Genomic DNA, 20972 nt, shown 5'->3' with positions numbered 1-20972 from the left:
TTTAGGTTATAGCACCATCTGTTGGAAAGTAAAGTTCAACAACTACAGATGGATCGATTTAATTCACAGGTATTTGAAGTTACACTATTTACTTCAACATGCTTTATACTTAAAAGTTAGTAGCAATTGTTTTCCTAATAGATAAAGAAAAAACTATCACATATTTTTAGTATATTAATATTATTATAGAATTATTTTAGTATATAATCATATTACTGTTCCTGTAAAATGGTGTAAGAACTGTTTTATCAGATTTAAATCTCTTTTTAATTTTTTTTCAATTTATTTTTGTATAAAAACAAACAAAAAAACAAATAAACAAACAAACAAACAAACAAATAAACAAAAAAACAAACAATATTGTGACATAGAAGAGTCAGTAAATTACAAAATTAGTGTAGGTGTTGTACAGTTAAATAAAGACATATCCTGTTCCTTGTTCTTCTGAGGGAGATGATGATGGCAGAGGGTAGATTAGTTATAAAACATCAAAATAATAAAATTACAAATTTACGACACAGAATAGAGTAATACATCCAGGTAAAATCAACTCAAGTAGGCCGACTGTAATTAAGTACAATTCTGAGGTACTTGTACTTGAGTATTTCCATTTTATGCTACTTTATACTTCTACCCCTACATTTCAGAAGGAAATATTGTACATTTTACTCCACTTCATTTATTTGACAACTACTGTATAGTTACTACTTACTTTTTACTATGTAAAAAGTAAGTAGTAATTAAACAGAAGTATTTAAAATTGACATCAACAATCTTAACAAACAAACATGATATGCTTATGTGATATAATGCAGTACTATATTACTAATCTACCCAGTAGTATACGTAATATCTAAGGGTACATCCAAAGTCTGTTATTTGACCGATTTTCACACCTTTTTTCCCTTTTTGTTATCTCAACCTGTTCCTGAGAATTAAAAGTAAAATTAAAAGTTGGCCTATATAACATAAAAATGTTGCAGTGTACTTAATATGTGTTATTTTCATTCTTTAAAAGTCACCAGAATGCAGGAAACAAAGTCTCTGAAACTCAAATCTTTCCTGATTTTTAAGGTCTCAAGGTTGACAAGCATGCGTTCTGTTCCGTCATCTTGAAGACCGTCTCAAAGCTCTTAAGTGGAGGAGCAGGGGAGCGAGGATGGATCTCTGACGAGCCGTGAGCAAGGACACACAAGAGCAGCCTTCACCGCTTTTACTGACCGACATGCCCACTTGTTGAATATCAGTTATAGATTGGATGCTGCAGCTGAACAGACGGATCTGATCTGATCTGAGATTCATACCAGAGGGAAGACAGATCACAGATTAAACTCAAGTGTGACACTCCCAGGTTTTATACTTTGTTTTCTGATTCATCATCTAGTTAAAAACATGTGTTAATTGAAGGTCTCAGCAACAAACGGACCACAACTTTCTTCATTTATTAGGAAGAGTTTTCTATCATGATCTGTTATTCCCCTCATTAACTTTTATTATGGATACAATTAAAGTCAGACAGAGAGTCTTTTTACATCTTCTATCGTCATTTCCATTCAGTCACATGTGAGGCTGGAAATTCCTGAGCGGTGGGTTTGATGTGAGTTACATAATTTAAACTTTCCGTGAAGTATTTAGCCTAATTAATCATTTCCAGTGTTCAAAAGACACCATAATCATATTCTGGGTTATGAAATAACGAAATCACAATCACAATATCAATAAATACAGACGCAAATAATGAATAAATAATATAAAGTCATTGGTTCCTGTGCCTCTATAAGCAGGACACAGTCCACAGTATAAATACAGACTGCAGGTTGTTATTCATGTGCAGGTGTTTGTTAAACAGGTAACAGGCTACCGAGAGAAAACTCTGATGATCTGGCAGTGACTGTGTTTTTTATTAGTATTAATACAGTTCAGACACAAACTCATCAAAAGTCTCTACAGCTGTTAAAGCCGACCGAGAGCTGATCCGCGTTCACCAGAAACAGACGTCGCTTTAAAAGCATATTTCCTTGTTTCATCTCTCTTCGTATGGTTTCCTTGCACGTCTCCATGCATCCCAGGGGGAAGGACTAAATTGCAAGGAAGAGACACAAGTGAGGAAAACGTGAATTCAATTAAGAGACTTGGGATGCACTTTAAAACCGGCTCCACATTGATGAACTACAACATTAAAATCAAATCAAATTCAAATCAATTTTATTTATATAGCACGTTTGCAAACAACCATAGTCCACCAAAGTGCTTTACAGTAGCACAGCAATGATAAAGAGACATTCAAAAATAACAATAAAATACAAATCACAATAATAACAATACATAGTAACAATAAAATAAATGGTAATAATAAAGGCCATATGACTAAGAAACACTAAAAACACTGGAAAAAAACTGGCAAAGTAAAACACAAAAACACTAAGTGTAACCAAAGCCCATTGAAACATAAATGTTTTGAGATTTTTCAGTTGATTGATAGTCAAAAGGCTTTTCCACAGCTTTGGTGCTGCCACTGCCAAGGCACGATCTCCCCTTCCCACCAGCCTTGATTGTGGAACAATTAAAAACAATTGTTCTGCAGTTCTAAGAAGCCCGGGGTTGGTGTAGGGGCAAAGAAGTTCTGAAATGTACTGTGGTGCTAGGCCATGTATTGCATTAAACACAAATAAAAGAATCTTAAAATCATCATCAATGTTTGATAGGTAGCCAGGGCAAGGAAGATATAGCGCCGGTCTAATGCTGTCTCTCTTTCTGGTGCCAGTTAAGTCTCGCTGCAGCATTTTTCATCCGCTGCAAGCAAGACAGAGAGGACTGGCTGACACCCAAGTAAAATGAGTTGCAGTAGTCCAGCCTTAAGGAAAATAAAGCAGTTTATACAGTCTTCATATTGTTGAGTGAGAAGATGGACTTAAGCTTGGCAACGTTCCTTAGTTAAAAATAGCAGCTTTTTACCACAGTGTTAATTTGCTTATCAGATTTCAAGTTGGAGTGAAAAATGACCCCAAGGTTACTGGCATGATCTTTAAGGTTTGCTGTCAATGAGCCTAAGTGGCTACCTATAATTCCTGAGGTTTTGGGGGGGACAAAGACAAGCACTTCTGTCTTGCTGTCATTCAACTGGAGGAAGTTTTTGACCATCCAGGTTTTCACTTCCTCACGGCAAGTAAGGATAGATGTGATGGATGTTGAATCACCTGGACGCAGTGGGAGGTAAATTTGAGTGTCATCTGCATAGCAATTGAAGGACACGCTGTGCCTACAGGGAGCAAGTAGAAATTGAATAACACAGGCCCTAAAATTTAACCTTGAGGTACTCCACATGTGATAAAGGCAGTACAGGAAGAGAGGTCGCCAATTTTAATGAAGAAACTCCTGTCAGTTAAGTAGGAGGCAAACCACTTTAGTGCAGAGTCTCTGATGCCAACCTGCTCCTTGAGACGGTTTAGTAAAATGCATCGTATCAAAGGCTGCACTGAGGTCTAAACAAATTAAAATAACACATTTGCCACATTCTAAAGTTAAAAGCAGGTAATTTAAAACTTTGAGAAGACCGGATTCTGTGCTGTGGTGAACCCTAAAGCCCAGTTGGAATTTTTGTGAATAGACACATTTCTCAAGTACCTTTGACAGAAATGGGAGCATGGAGATTGGGTGGAAATTGCTTAGCTCGGACTACATGTTTAAAACAGGATGGGATGGTGCGTTTAGAAAGACTAGAAACAAGAGATTTATGATAAGGGAGATGGTGGGACCTACAGTTTCCAATACTTCCTTTAACAAGTGTGAAGGAACAATAACAAGGGGGCAGGTGGTGGATTTTGTGTAAGTGAATATGTGAAACATTTTTTTGACTGGGACATAAGCTGAAAGTCACTGAGGATGACAGAGCAGGCAGACATCAGAGAAGGATCGTAGCTGGCCGGCGAGATACTGGACCGTGTGGAATCGATTTTTGTTGAGAAGAATTTTAAAAAGCCTAGTTTCTAGGAGCCACAGATGGTTGTGGTTGGAAGAGGACATGAAGCTACAACAGGGTGGAGAACTGAATTAACTGTGTTGAACAGAACTTTGGGACTGTTTTTCTGGTGATAATGGAGTCAAAATATTTTGTTTGATTGCTGATAATCCGCCAAACAGCCCTTCAGAATTTCAAATGAGACCTGGAGACTATTTTTATTGCATTTTTTGTTCTTTCAACTTAATTTCCTTAGAGCACGGGTTTCAGTATTGAGCCATGGCTGAATTTTGGCTGAAGGTTTTCGGGGTAACAGAGGGGCAACATAATCTGAAATGTCTCCACAGATGAGATTACAATTAGTAATCAACTGGTCTGTGTTTAACTGATAGTTAACTGACAGTTACTTGCAGTAGAAATGTTGGAGCGGGAGTAACAAACAGGTAGCTGAGGATTGAGGACACCATTATGCAAGTTGGAGAACAAAATGTATTGATGGTCTGAGACACTCAAGTCTTCCACCCCCAAAGAGCTAATGGTCAGACCAAGCATAAATACTAAATCCAATGTGTGGCCGTGGTAGTGAGTTTGGCTGGCTACAGGCTGAGTAAAATTAAAAGCGTCAATAGTTCCAAGAAATTGAGCCGTACTGGCATTGCATTGGCTGTTCACATGAAAATTTGAATCCCCAGAAATTAAAATATTGTCCAAATTTAAAACAAGGAGCCATGGCACCAGGAACAAAGTGTGTGGCTGCATTGAAGAAACATACCCCTCTAATAAAAGAATCACCAACTATTAATGTTGTAGGGGAGAACAATGGACGAAGGGATGCAGGCTGAGTTGTGTCAGGACAGGACGGGACATGCTCAGTGACCACGGGATGCGACAATCTTTCCAGTTGAGGATGGGTGGCCTGGGCAGTGCAGAGTTGCAGTGATGATGGGGATGTGATGGATTGTTAAAACGTTTGAGAGAGGTAGGCAATGTTGTGATCTAGCCCCTCCCGAGTCTCTCAAACCGCTTCAGTCCAGGTGGGCTGAGACAAGCGGGAGGTCCGACTTGGTGTGGAACTCAGAACAGGGTCCTTGTGTCTGGCTCCTGTGCAAACCCATGAAGCATCTGGCTCGGCTGGAACTGCCGCCGGTGGCGAGACGACATCCAGGTCCATGGTCTCAGCAGCAGTGGCACCGATGCCAGCATTCATCGACGCTAGCCATGGGCCAAAGCTACTGATGTATAGCCTTCTATCAACTTTTGCTTTCCCGGATTTCTGTCTCCAGGCGGTGGATACTGTCCTTCATTTGTGAGAATGCAAGTTCTCAGTTTTTACACAACCATGATCGTTTTCATTTTTTTTTGCAAGTTTAGAAGTGTATTGCTGGTTGTTGTATGGCATGTGTTTCTAGAACAGCAGTAAATCACTCTATTTACTTATGATCCAAATGTCCGATGGCTAAAATCATTTAACTGGTTAAAACATGGAGGTAAAAATGACAAAGATCTAAAAAGTGCAACATGAAATTGTTGATTACAATTGGATACAATTTCAATTTGTGACAGAGCTTTCTGGCAGACGAACAAAATGCAGACGCATGCACTTTCCTAAGGCATCAGCATTTAAATGCGCTTACATGTATTCATTAGTGATAAAAACAGAATAATATAATATTCTAAAATAATACAATACTTTGAATGGAGCCATTTTGCATCATGAGTACTTTTACTTTTGATATTTGAAGTACATTTTGCTGATAAAACGTATGTACTTTTACTTAAGTCAAATTTTGAATTCAGTACTTATCCAGGAGTTTTACTTTACTTTTACACAAGTAAAGGATCTGAGTACTTCTTCCACCACTGGGTAAAACATTTAAAACAACAATGTCACAACACTAAATTCCTGCAAGTTAAAAGGATATGATGAAATAGGATGATTAAGTCTGGTTTTGAGTATTGAAGATTTGAAAAGGACTTACTGGCAGAACAAAACTAAATGGAAAAACACTTTCAGAGCTGAGGCGCTAGTAAGATAATTTTTGTTTATATAAAATCTCTGGAGTGGCCAAAAGTGGAAACACTTGCTTTGGTTGTCAATATCCTATTTAAAGAATTTTGCACGATTGCAAGATGACATTTTAGGCAGGTGAACAAGGCTTTGTGGGGATCAAGGCACAACAATATATAATTATGTATAAATTTGTTACTATTACTAAAAAACAGAGTATCTGTGGCATTTTAGCCACGCTAGTAGCTTAGATCTATAGATGATGATGTTGGTCAGTCTAATACATCCAGACTGAAATAAGCCTACTGACTTTGGTGAGCCACTGACTTTTCCTTTAGAGCCACCATGAGGTTATAATCTGTGGTTCTGAGTTAAATATTTCTGTAACTATTGGGTAAATTGTCATGTAATTTGGTTCAGATATCCACTGTCATCATGAGCATGTTAGCATGCTGCCTTTAGCTTTTACTTTAAAGCGCCGCTGTGCTTAATTGCAGCCTCACAGAGCCGCTAGCGCAGCTGTAGACTCTTGTTTGAATATGTCTGTTAATGTTCATCACACAACCATTTTATGTTTCCTCATAAAACTGTTTATTTACCGACACTTTTCATGTGAATGAGGTCTCTTGTCAATGTGTAACCAAATCCAAATGCCTTCTGGTGATGGAATGGGGTGAGGGGCAAACATTCCTGATGACTAAAGTAAGCGACCATAGTTTTTTTGTTTCGTTAATACAACACAGAGACAAGCTTGTTCTTCTGAGATGGTTGATAAGGACAGAGGGTAAATTACTTTTAAAACCTTAAAACAATGAAATTACAAATTTATGACACAGAATAGAATAAGAATACATTCAGGTAAAACCAACTCAAGTAGGCCTACTGTACTTAAAGCTGAAGTAGGCGAGATTGGAGCAAATATGATTAAAACAAGTTATTTCTATAAAACGGTCGCTATATTGTGACAGTAGTACATGAAACAGGTAACCTGAAAAAAGTCATGTGCCTCTGTGTCCTCCGGTGTCCTCCGGCGCTCCTTACGGCATCTGCAAGATTTCACAGATCTGAGGAAAACAAGCAGTAAGAGCTGATCTGAGGTCTGCTATCCATCTGCTTTCTATAAGAGCCGGCTGTCAATCACTCGCGAACTCCGACCAAACGGTCAAACTAGGCTGCGATGATCAAATATGAATCAATATTATGTAACGTTAATGCTTATTTCTCGCCTCAAATGTTTTCAGAATCATCTTGTGGTGCACAGTTTAGCTGTAAACTGAAAAAGTTTGCGACGCCGCCGCCATTGTGAAATCTGGTGAAGGAACGCCAAGTTCAGGTCATACGATTGGGGCACAGCCAATAGGAATGCTATTTCAATAAAATGACCTGTGATTGGTCAAAGTGGCCCGTCAGCTTTTTTTAATGCCTGAAAACAGAGCCATGATGAGGTGCAGAAGTCTAGTTTTCTCTCAGAACACTTGGATTACAATATGCTGAAAGGTTATTGTGGAATTTTTGCCAAATGATGCCAGAAATATACTGCCTACTGCTAATTTAAAGGAACAGTGTGTAACATTTAGGGTGATCTATTGGCAGAAATTGAATATAATATTAATAAGTATGTTTTCTTTAGTGTATAATCATATCTACATAGGATTCACAGAGTTGGCCGCTATGTTTCTTCAGTAGCCCAAAACAGACAAACCACTGTGTTAACTTATCCTGCTTGGGCCAGAGTCGTTAACGTTATCCTCTCAATCGCGAAACAAGACACGGGAAATCTCTGTTGGTCTTGAGGAGCTTCAGCATTTATTCTCCACTTGCTCACTTGTTTGCTCTCACCCTCACACATATTCGCCGCAGATCTCTTTCTCTCTCTTGCTTCACCACTCACTTCCCACGTAAAAAGACACTCTAGTTACTGGCTCTGCTATTATCCAAAAGACCTACTCTTACAACAACAACTCTAGCGAGAGCCATTCGCATTTTCACATTGGCCACTGGAGTTCTCCTACCCGCTTGGCACATGGGAGAAGTTGCAATCTGCAACCTCACCACTAGATGGTGCCAAATGTTACACACTGTTCATTTAAGTACAGTTTTTAAGATACTTGAGTATTTCCATTTAATGCTATTTTCTACACTTATACTCCACTCCTTTTCAGAAGGAAATATTGTACATTTTACTCCACTTCATTTATTTGACACTTATTGTAAAGTTGATAGTTACTTTTTACATAAAAAACGAACATATGATATGCTTATGTGATATATTGCAGTACTATACTACTAATCTACCCAGTAGTATTCAAAGTATCTAAAACTACATTGATGAACTACAACATTTAAATGCTCTTACATGTATTCATTAGTAATAAAATCAGAATAATATAATATTTTAGAATTTTACAACACTTTAAAAGGAGCCATTCTACATATTGAGTACTTTTACTTTTGATAATTCAAGTACATTTTGCTGATAATATGTGTGATGGAATTTTCCATTAATTCCTCTCTTATTGGTAGAAAGGTCAAAGTGTTTGTCAGAGTGTCCCTCTGTTGACATTGTTGGGTTGGAGTCCTGTCTAGAGGAGCCACCGTTATCTGTACAGCTGTGTCTGTAGTGGAGACCGTAGAGCCAGTCGCTAGGGCAACCAGGGTCAGAGATGCCAGAGGAACGAAGTAAGTCAAAACATGATAAGGGGTAAAACACTGAGCACCAGGGAGGAAGGGCAGAGTTGTGAGGCCTTCACGCAGAGAGCACCTCAGTGTGGAGACCTGACAATTGCTCCTTGATCAAGCTTCAATAAACCTTCTTTGTAAGACATCATCAGCTCCGGGACCTCTTCCTTCCTAAGTTAACTTGTGTATCAATTATTCCATCACAATATGTATGTACTTTTACAGAGACATTTTGAATTCAGTACTCATTCAGGAGTATTTATAAACTGTGGTATTTCTACTTTTACCTAAGTAAAGGATCTGAGGACTTCCTCCACCACTGGGTAAAACATTTAAAACAGCAATGTCACAACAATAAATTCCTGAAAAACTGATGTTAAAAGGATATCATGGATTAATAGGATTAAGTCTGGTTTTGACCATTGAAGAGTTGAAAAGGGACTTGCTGGCAGAGCAAAAACTAAATGGAAAAACAGTTTCAGAGCTGCAGCGCTAGTAAAACATTGTTCTAATCAAATCTCTGGAGTGGCCAAAAGTGGAAACACATGTCTTGGGCGTCAATATCCTGTTTACTTAATGTTTAATGTTTACTGTGTGTTTACTGACATTTTAGGCAGGTGAACGCCTAACAAGGCTATACAGGGGTCATGGCACAACAACATAGAATTATGTATACATCCGTCACCATTACTAAAAGAGAAAATGTCTGTGGCATTTCTAGCCATGCTAATAGCTTGGATCCATGGATGACGATGTTGGTTGGTCCATCACTTCCAGAATGAAATAAGCCTACTGACATTGGTGACTTTTCATCTAGAGCCGTCATTAGGTTGAAATCTGTGGTTTTGAGTTAAATGTGTCTGCAACTATTGGGTAAATTGTCATGTAATTTGGTTCAGATAGCCACTGTCATTGTGAGCATGCAAACATAGCTTTTACCTAAAGCACTGCTGTGCTTAATTACAGCCTCACAGAGCCGCTTGCGTAAACTCGTGTTTGAACATGTCAAAGTTAATGTTCATCACCAAAACATTTTATGTTTCTCAAAGTTTAAGCAATGGTCAAATATAGCCCCCTGGAGAAATGTGGCTTTTTATATCCCCCATGACAATTATTTACCAACAGTTAATGAGTTGTATTGTCAATATGTAACCACATCTAAATGCCTTCTGGTATCCTTGTGTCTGGTGATAACATAGAAGAAATTCATGTGGAATGGGGTGAGGGGCCAACATTCCTTATGACTAAAGAATTGCATAGGCAACCACTGATAAAGAGCTTATCTATTGCTGTTTCCTACACCCAGTCTCATGATCATGACGCACATTGTGGAAATAATAACCCTCAAGATCCCCACTGCTGCTTTGGTAACTAGTGATGGGAACTAGAGTAAAACATTTCCAATGAAGCGCATACTTATGTTCACAGTACAGAAAGTACAAGGCAAGTCTATAATCTTCCTGACAATTTGTTTTCCTTAATGGCTTAGCAGGCAAGGATTCTACAAATGACATTTTCTTTTGAAAGGGAAATGAAAATGGCAAGCAATCGTGTCTACTGCATTTGAGCCACAATTTGAAACGTCCTTCAAGAACATGAATCTTTATTGTTTAATGCACTCTTATCTGTTCAAGCACTGCATGTAAAACAAAATGCTTAAGCCTTTTTGTGCGTTGTCTGTAAAGGTTTCCACTAAGTGATTAAATGTGTTGGAGTAGTTCTTAGATGGCATTCAAGAACAGTTTTGTAAGTGTGGCTCCGTCTATTTCTTGGAAATGTTATGGGATATGCATAAAATACATTAGTTTAGATATTTTTGATATATCAAATGGCAGTCGTGGTGGTTTTTGGATCTGTTGACACTTTAAAGGATAAGGCTATATCCTGTATATTCTATATTTATTGTATATTGTCAGCAAATCCCATGAAAAGACCAAAACCAAGAACGTGTTTTCCTCACACTGTGGCACTCAGCACCAAGTGCATTTTTTCCCTCTGAAGATGTAAATATATAGATTCATTAAAAAAAAAAAAGAAATAATAAAGGTTTAGCCTTTTCTTAAAACAACTGGGCCCTGTAGATTTTAGCAGCGTTACTCAAACAGGAGTAAACAACATTCGTTGAGAACTATTTTCAGCCATGAATCAATACACAGTTATGAGTAGGACAATTTACACCAACAGGTATGTGAGATAGACGTGAAATAAAATACAGTGCCTATGTTAATGACAGGAATGTCAGTTACTCAGTTTTTGGACAGAAATAGACGCTATTTGTAGGATAAATCCATCGGTGGTTTCAGTCTTTCCGTTAGATTTGTTTACAATAAGACAAATATAGAATATTGTCAGCTTTATCATGCCAGGGCTTAGTGAATACACGTTAGCTCATATTCTGCTTCAAAAGAAGGTTACGGCTACTACAGATTATACTCAAAAGAGACAAACAATGTTTTTAATAGGGATGCACAATATATATATAAATTATCGGCTGATAATGGTAAATTGTAGTGTTGGTCTTAAAATGAGATGTGGTCAGGCGCTTTGTTGGAGCATTGCTATCTTGAGGCAGCAGAAAGTGATTGCGCCATTGACCAACAAAAACCTAGACTAAAGTCTGGCGCAGTATTGGCAGAGGGTCCACCGGCCAAGACCACATGCATCTGCTTGTACAATTTCATTTTGCACACGAGCAGATCCGTCTCCTCAGCAGAAAAAGGCTCTCTACTCCAATTTGCCAAATCTGCTTTTTAAAAATAGCGATGTGCCAATGGGCAGGCGCACCTGGCTTTTAAAGAGAATGTGAGATGATACTCTGATTGGTTTAATTCCTGTTACGCCCAAAACACACCTATGATTAATTAAGAGACTAAATACAACCGCTTTTCCCCTTGTGCCTTATTTTGCGGCAAGATTATATGCTGTTTAACTAGCAAAAGTGGAATTGGACACGCCCTAAATGCACTTGCGTCATGCACTTTAGACCATGCGCTATAGATCGTTTAAATATGGCCTTATATGTCAAAGCATTTAATTTTAATACTTAGGAAAAATGCTCTATAAAAGTCAAAGTATGTTTGTGAAGTTTTTTATGTACTCTACTAGAAAAAATAAATGAACATTTGAATAGTCAGAACTGCTCTTTGTTTTTGTTGTGTTAACAATAGTGAAGTCTGTTAGGTTTTGCCTTCCTTACCCGCAAGTGTGCATAATGAACTACAGTTTAGGAACTTCTTTTTAAAAATGAAATAAAAATGTGAAATTATCAGTTATCGTATCGGACATGAGAAGCAGGTAATTATCGTTTATCGAATCGGCTGAAAAAAATCAATGTGGTGCATCCCTAGTTTTGAAAAAAACAAATGAGTTTATTTTGGCATCGAAGCTGAACGTTTTAATCCATCTCTCTAATGTGAAACAGCAATAGCTTGGCTCGAGATTGTGCTGCCCTTATAACTCTGTCTGATTTACTGCAGATCCTGCACCTAAAAGATTGATTGCTTATTTTATATCTTGTTCCACTCCTTTGGCAAATACTGTCCTCAAATCCACGGGGTAACAACAACAAACACGCCTGGACTGGAATACCAGCTCAAAGATTATATCGACCATCTTTCAGCTGTAATAAAAGCATTGGCTAACTAGGCTAAACAATGTAACATGATGCCCCTGGGATAAATAAGTCATTCATACTTTTACATCCATATTTTTTGGATGCAGTGGTTGACCCCACCCTGATACAATATAATATAATACAACATAATAAAACTTTATTGTTTGCTGTGGTCCAGCTTTGTCTCCAAGAAAGAAACACTGAGTCCGTATGGATACTGACTGTGATGGCATGAGAAAATCTGTTTAGTGGTAATTTATCCCAGTTTTTCCCATTCACTTTGGCTCAATTCACGAATGAGAATTATTTTCTTCACTATAATAACCTCAAATCTCTTAACAGTTAGTTTGTTGTTCAAAACAGATTTGAAATTCCCATTCGTTCAAACAAATTCCATGTGTTCTGGCATGTCTGCAAAAGAGTAAGTACAAAAGTCTACAAAGTGCGCAATAACCACTTGCACATGACTTGTTGATCGAAACTGGTGAGTCGATTATCAGTGAAATTGTCGCTCTCTTCACAACTTGTAAACAATCTTTCATCGTTTGAGCCGTCACATGCTAAATGATCCATTAAATTATTAAAATCTGTCAGACATGCATGTATATTCCATAAATATCTATTATATGTACTGTGAAGAGGTACAATTAGTTGTTTTTTCTGAACTACCGCATATTTTTATCATTGTTGCGGGTTTTTAAAAAAAAACGAATGATTGGCATGGATGTCATTTTGTGGCAGTGCGATACACAATAGCCTTCAGCTGGATAAAACTGACATTCTTGTGTCAGTAAGCAGTCAGTGCCAACAAAAAGTAGAACAAAACAGAAATTTGCATACAAGAAACATTTCCAGGATTGACTACACACTCACTCACTCACACTTTTCATTTTTCGTGGTATTGGCGAATTACAGTTTTTCTCAATCACTTTGGCTAATTTTTCATCTTAACATTCTCTAAACTGTAAGTATAACTGTCGCAAATGTTTCATGGGACATCACAACTCTATTGCATGTCTGCAAAAGGTAGTAACTCACCCAAAACACTTCATTCATGCTTCAAAACCAGTTATTGTTTCAGTAAATTGGCCAATGGCATCAAAAGTTGTTTTGTCATTGTGTGGTCAAAATTTGTAGACGTTTTTTCACTACGGAAGTCAACCTTGAAATGTTTTAATCTCTGTTTTGTTGACACTGACTGCTTACTGTACTATACAAGAATGTCAGTTTTGTCTAGTTGAATGCTGTTGTGTATCGCACTGAGCTTTTCTGATTCCCAATTCAACAGTGGGCCAAATACTCTACAATACTGTAATAGTTACACAGAAAAAGGATATGCACATTTGTATGTACAGTATACAGTACATTTATTTGTGTAACAATGTGTTACATGTACTGTAAACAGAAAATGAACAGACATTTTGCCACCAAAACAACCCTGCAACACTGAAAAAAACTGCAGTAGTTCAGTTCAAAAACAACAAATTGTACCTCCTTGTCATAGTCATTTATGGACTATACATGCATGTTTGATAATTGAATGGATCATTTTGCATGTGATGGCTCAAACGATGAAAGAATGTTTACAAGTTGTGAAGAGGATGACACTGAGAATCAACTAATCAGTTTTGATCAATAAGCCATGTGATAGTGGTATTGTACAAATTTAAGACAATTGAACTTACTTTTTGCACACATGTGCCAAAACTAGCAGAATTTGCTTGAAGGAATGAGAAATTCTAATCTGTTATGAACAACAAACTAATCTCATTCGAGAATCAAGCCAAAGCGAATGAGAAAAACTGTAACTGCCACAATAACTAGGTTTTGAGGCATGAATTAAATGTTTTGGGTGAGTTACTTATGCAGACATGCAATAGAGTTGTGACAATTGCACTTACAGTTTAGAGAATGTCAAGACCGTTTCAAAAAATGAAAAGCGATTGAATAAAACTGTAAAGTGAGTTATCACTGTGTGGGATCCTGCATTTATAAACTTTGTCTTAATGATATTACCTCTAGACTTGGTATAAATTGTGTTTTTCATGACTGAAGGTTCTAACTGTTTCAAGCTCCAACTTTCCTGTTATGCAATCATCAGGTTTTCAATTTTTCAAATTTCTTTACTATTTAATGAATTATTAATATGATATATTTATATCTCAGTTAATTTAGTAGTTGATCGTTTACTCAGTGGTGCAAATGGGTCCCCATACTAACACACACAAAGTTGGCATGGTGGAAGTAATGAATAGTGAAAAACAAGCTCAGGCATGGGAACATGGAGTAAGTTGAGATGCACCATTGCATGCTATTTTGGTTGGACAAGTGACAGGAAGATGAACCAACAACACGGGGCAACCTGCCAGGCTCATAATTCCAAATGGACAGGTTGTGGCTCTGTTTCTGGCCTACAGCTTGACATGAAAGCCAGTTGGTTTACCCTGTTCAGCCACACAGGATTACTGTAAATAAACATACAATGCATTACAAGTTAATAGGCGTATTGTTATCTGTTTAGCTGATTAAAGGTCATGGGAAAAAAAAAACACAAAAACATTTTCCATTCCATCTGCCTATTGTAGTTTGCATAATCTGGCATAAATCCCTGGAACAGATATTCCTGGAAACTGCCCAGACTTAATTATTTGACTCCAATGCATTTTTTTGTTCAACACAGTTACTGTTTTTGTATTATTTCATGATGGACCCAGGTACAATATCTTGATAATATAAACATGAAAATATTTGATATATAATATACTTTTTAATGTACGGTTTGTGTACATCTCACTCATTGAGCCGTATGTTTAGATCTTTAGAAATTGCGCTATTTTGGTGGGTTTGGTAAACTTATTTTTATTTATTTTTTCACAATAAAAGTCTGACATGTTTTCTTATTGCTTAATATTGATATGAGAAAGCACAATAAACATGTAGATGTTTATGCTCCATCCATACATGGAGCGAATCCTGCAAGGTAGCCTAGTTTAGGCAGACATTAAGGGTGTGCTGCTACACTGTCACATTATAGTCTACTTGCTGCAACACATATCTAATGTTTCCTTTGTAATACGGCAGCGTATTTCAGCCTTCCTCTTTTATCACTCACTTTACCACACCAGCACTCCTCAGTCTCAGCTGTGCTGAGCTTAGTGTGTGCATGTTGCTCGTTGTGTCAGACGAGCTCAACGCCTAGATGCCAAATATTGACTCTGTACATATTTGTTGTAGCATTTGTATGCTGTACAGCTTTTAAAGCCCCTTGAGGCTAACTGGTGATATTTGGCTGTGTAAATAAAATTGACTTGACTTGATATGGATCAGGTTAAATTTGTATGTATTTGTGCATATGTTCTTAGATGCATGATGATGGCTTTTTTCTGCTGCAGATAGGATAATCTCATTTAGTAAGATTAAAACAAGACACAAAAGCTGCACACAAATGCACAGACCATGCATTAAAGCGCTACCCTCCCCTGTTCCCACCACACAGAAATGAAGTCAGCGTTAACAGCTTGTATAAGTTTTACAGGGGAAACTGTTAGATTCAAACATATGTAGGAGAAGAGAAGTAATTTGTGTTTAAGACGTGTTGTACATGCAACACGTCTTAAACCCAGACTTAATTATTTGACTCCAATGCATTTTTTTGCTCAACACAGTTACTGTTTTTGTATTATTTCATGATGGACCCAGGTACAATATCTTGATAATATAAACATGAAAATATTTGATATATAATATACTTTTTAATGTACAGTTTGTGTACATCTCACTCATTGAGCCGTATGTTTAGATCTTTGGAAGTTGCGCTATTTTGGTGGGTTTGGTAAACTTATTTTTATTTATTTTTTCACAATAAAAGTCTGACATGTTTTCTTATTGCTTAATTTTGATATGAGAAAGAACAATACACATGTAGATGTTTATGTTCCATCCATACATGGAGCGAATCCTGCAATTTAGCCTAGTTTAGGCAGACATTAAGGGTGTGCTGCTACACCGTCACATTATAGTCTACTTGCTGCAACACATATCTAATGTTTCCTTTGTAATACGGCAGCGTATTTCAGCCTTCCTCTTTTATCACTCACTTTACCACATCAGCACTCCTCAGTCTCAGCTGTGCTGAGCTTAGTGTGTGCATGTTGCTCGTTGTGTCAGACGAGCTCAACGCCTAGATGCCAAATATTGACTCTATACAGATTTGTTGTAGCATTTGTATGCTGTACAGCTTTTAAAACCCCTTGAGGCTAACTGGTGATATTTGGCTGTGTAAATAAAATTGACTTGATATGGATCAGGTTAAATTTGTATGTATTTGTGCATATGTACTGTTGGATTTATTATGTACAAAAGTGCTTACAATGACCTGCAATAACCTGACTGTTGGATTTGTTGTGAATGGAGTGATTGCGAGGAAAGGGAGGCAAGTGCTGTTCTTTTTGCAAGGTCAAGAAGAGGAAGGAGTCAGAAGGAGATAACAAAGAAGAAGATATGCAGCAAAAATATCACGTGTCATAAGCTCATGAATATTACTATTGTGTAAACCATGAATAGGCTGGATCAGGGATAGCTCGGGGTTCAGACTTCGCGAACTGACTCATGCACTGTATGTTGTCAGGGACACGTAGATTGGATCCAGATATCTGTAAACTCTTTTATTTTTACTTATGCAACATTGATTGTTCGGAATAAATTGAATCATTATGCTTTAACTCATCTGTTTGGAAATTCTCTTTGTCACACAAGATTAACCAACACGTAACTGGGCCTTGACCTCTTGGAGGTAGAAGGCCAGTTCCTTCAGTACTTAGATGCATGATGATGGCTTTTACATGCAAAGGGAGCCAGAGAATGTATATCCCTAATTTACTGCAAATGTCAAGCTCATGTGATATATTGCACATCTACTGATTCTCAAACTCAAATGATATTAGCTGGCAGAAATTAGCAATGTATCCAAAGCTATTTCTTGATTATTATATCAAAACATGTTTCTTCCACTGATCTCAGGCTGAACTCAGAATCAAGTTCCTGCCTCTTGTCATGCAGCCAATCTACTTTGACTCAGCAAAGCTCTGCGAATTAAAAAGTCACTAAGCTTGCTCTCATGCTCCTCATTGGCAGTTGCAGTCTGGCTTGAGCTGCTTAATTATAAGAATTTGCTGTGCTTCTGTAGATGTGTTAAACTCAAGAATGTGCACGCACAAAGGAATGAAACATGGCCAAGTACAGTATACTCGCACTTCAGACATTTTTCACATCTGCTTGAGCTTCCCCCACACGCAGCAGGGTGCTGGGCAGCCACGTGGCATAGCACTGCACAGCATGGCTCTACCTAGATGAAGACAACATCTTCACCCACGCACCCTCTGACACCCCACTGGCAAGACGCAAAGAGTGAAGAGAGCTCCATGAAAGATTTACTAACCAACTGAGGTGGTCTCCCTTAGAAGCTGAGTGGAGGCCGGTGGTTGGAGGCAAAAAGGAGGGAGGGAATTCCACGGAGAATCCCGGAGTGTCTGAAGTGTAATTTTGTATTCAGAGAAGAGATTTAGTATTCTACTGCTCAGCAGTGATCCGTCTCACAGAGGCTTTCACCGAGCCTCCGTCACACCCCGCATCCTGCAGATTGCATCTCAATGGAGTTTGACGGCTGATGGAAGGAGACACTTGCCTGCTCCTAAACCAGCCAATTACAAATTCCAAACTTGACTGAGAGAAAGTTTAATGTGAGCATAACACAGAGGTTAGCACAAAGTCATGTGGAGGCATGTGTTTCAGGTTTCTGTGATGGCTTCCTGCAGACAAACGTAACTAATGTACGACACACACTGTTAAATTAACTCACTTTCAAACCAGAGAATGTGAAATAGCACTAAAAGAGTCTTCACCTTGACCAAGGCTTTGGGTTATAATCTCTGCATTGTTTCTCCATCTAAAAAACACGAGTATATATAGTGATAGTTTAACCCCTCTGCTTTAAACCTGCAGTAGGCAGATTGTTTTTGGCATCATTGAGCAAAAATTCCATAATAACCTTTCAGCATATTGTAATTCAAGTGTTCTGAGAGAAAACTAGACTTCTGCACCTCCTCATGGTTCTGTTTTCAGGCTTTAACAAAATCTAGCCCGTGACAGAAGACTTTGGAAAATCACAGTTCATTTCAGAGAGAGAGCTTTCCTATTGGCTGTTCATTCAACGGAGGCAGCTGTCAATCACTCGCAAACTCAGATCAAATGGTCAAACTAGGGAGTGCTGATCAAATATGAATCAATATTCTGTTACTGTAATGCCTATTTCTCGCATAAAAGATTTTTAGATACATCTTGTAGTGTACTGTTTAGCTGTAAAATGAGTTTGCTCCGGCTAGTGGGCGGTGCTTGATATTTCCTCAACCGATCTCAACATGGCTGCCGGGTCACAAACTTTTTCATTTTACATTTAAACAGTACACTACAAGATGTTTCTGAAAACATTTAATGCGACAAATAGGCATTACAGTAACAGAATATTGATTCATATTTGATCAGCGCTGTCTAGTTTGACCGTTTGATCGGAGTTTGCGAGTGATTGACAGCTGCTCAGAGATGGCAAGGCTCCTGCTCGGCTCTGATTGGTTGTTTTCCTCCGGTCTGGTAAATCTTGCAGATGCCATTAGGAGAAGAGGCACATGATTTTTTTTCAGATTACCTGTCTCATGCACTACTGTTAGGATATAGTGATCGTTTATGAAAATATATTTTTTAATCATATTTGCTCCAATTCTACCCACTGCAGCTTTAAGAGCACCAGCATTTTTCTTGAGTGCAACCTTATCCTTTATTCTATTTGACAGACTGTGAGGGAAAGTTCTTAGTAGTGTACGCCAAAGTAAATCCCTGCGAATACATCGATGTCATCAACCTGACATATGAGAATACTCCTTGTGGATACATTTGTTCTAAGAGGTGTTTCCTTTTGTAAAGTCTGATATGGATGTGGTTTGTCAGTACTAGCTTACTGTGAGAATGAATTCTGCCTGAAATAATACTAGACTCACTCCTGCGTGGACTTGTTTTCATGAATGTTGTACGTCATGCATGATAACGTGTGAAGCAAAAAATTAAAATAATATCCTGTAGTGGAGAGTGGGGTGATTTGAGCCTGTCGGAAAGTTGAACCACCCCTTGTTTCCATTTTCCTGACCCTGTAATGGAGAGAGGCCCATATGACAAGTGGTAAGCACATTGAGGTGAAAAAAACATCTCGTGATTTTTTTATGTTCAAGGAGTCACGATTCTTGTGTCTGAACAATTACAGACCACTTTGAAAAAATGTCAGACGTGTTAGTGCTTTAGGAAGTTACAATATGAGGCTATACTGTTAGCATGACGGTAACTCTAAACTGCTGGATGATACAAGTTTGTTAAACGGCGGGGGTTTGAGCCAAAAGGCCTGGGGGAAGTTGAGCCATTTATAATTATATATAATGAGATTATAGCCTCAACTTGTTATGTAATTCACATTGTAAACTGCAATGGTTCAATAAAGGATACTTATAGAGATGATCATATAGGCTAATCAACTTCTAACCTTTTCTAGAACGCGATTGGTTCATGTTTTAGGGTGCGTCACCATTTCACATGCTACACTCCCAGCCCAGTCGCACAGCACTTTCGTGAAGTAGTCACAAATTAAATGTATTGATTCGTGTACGAAGATACAAATTTCAATGATTAATTTTGTGACGGTCAGCACAAAATCAATTTGTATGTAATCCACGTAATTGTGAACTGGGAAGTATAAAGAGTGGTGAACGCCACGTAGGGAGCAGGTTGGGGTGGATGGGTGGATCAAAAAACACTTTCGCCCATGAGGCCGCTGTTCGTATCCTGTGTGAAACCAGAAGTCAACGTTGATTTATTTGCCATGTAACTTTAATACTTAAGTACTTAAGTTACGGCACTTCCGGTGTTATTTTAACCCAAACCATGATCTATTCCTAGACCTAACTAAGTAGTTTTTGTCACGGAACTTCCGTACTTAAGTTACGGCACTTACTGTGTTATTTTAACCCAAACCACAATCTATTCTTAAACCTAACTAAGTAGTTTTGTTGCCTAAGCCTAACCAAGTCGATCTATTCATAAACCTAACTAAGTAGTTTTATTAATTTTATGAAGACTGGAGCGGAAAGTGACACGTGCGTCACGTGTCGCTGAAAGACGTGCTGAGCGTCACGAAAAATACTTTGAAATTCGTGTGTTTAGTACACAAATCAAATAGATTCAATTTTGTGACTATACTTTGAAAACTGTTTATTTTAGAGTGATTATTATCAAGGATGCACCACTATACTTGCCAACCATGCCCTCTCCAGGTTTCCTCCCAGAATTCTCCCGATTTTCTCCCGATTTATGGCAATTTTTCACTCTTGTTACACCTAATGTAATTTCCTGGCAGAAGACAGCGGTCTATGCTTGCGACACAGCGCAGTTTGAGCTCATGTTTGAGCTTGCCACATCACGGCGCCCAAAGTGGGGCTTTGCTCGACGTAGCGAAAAGCCGTTATGGCGCAACGAAAGCTATTAGAAATAACGGATTTTAGAGCGCAGTGGTGCCGTTGTCATGTTGTTTCTGAAAGGACCTTCAGTGAGTGAGAGACGGAGAGAGAAATGAAAGAAATACTCAAGCAAAAATGAATAAAAACTGCTGTATATTAGTT

The 20972-nt window shown here is 38.1% G+C and overlaps 1 long non-coding RNA gene across 1 annotated transcript; it reads right to left on the bottom strand.

Annotated features, from left to right (window-relative positions):
* Positions 1-1669: 1669 nt before the first annotated feature.
* LOC119492005 lies at positions 1670-16820 on the bottom strand. The gene is made up of 3 exons (XR_005207698.1): positions 16597-16820; positions 13411-13420; positions 1670-1680 (listed from the first exon to the last, which is right to left on the bottom strand). It is a non-coding gene; the product is annotated as an uncharacterized LOC119492005 (long non-coding RNA).
* Between the last annotated feature and the right edge of the window lie 4152 nt (positions 16821-20972).

Source organism: Sebastes umbrosus, chromosome 7 (genome assembly GCF_015220745.1).
Source record: "Sebastes umbrosus isolate fSebUmb1 chromosome 7, fSebUmb1.pri, whole genome shotgun sequence".
NCBI classification, from domain to species: Eukaryota; Metazoa; Chordata; class Actinopteri; order Perciformes; family Sebastidae; genus Sebastes; species Sebastes umbrosus.
Note: the sequence above shows the minus strand (reverse complement) of the source record. Positions and strands in the feature narration are given on the sequence as shown.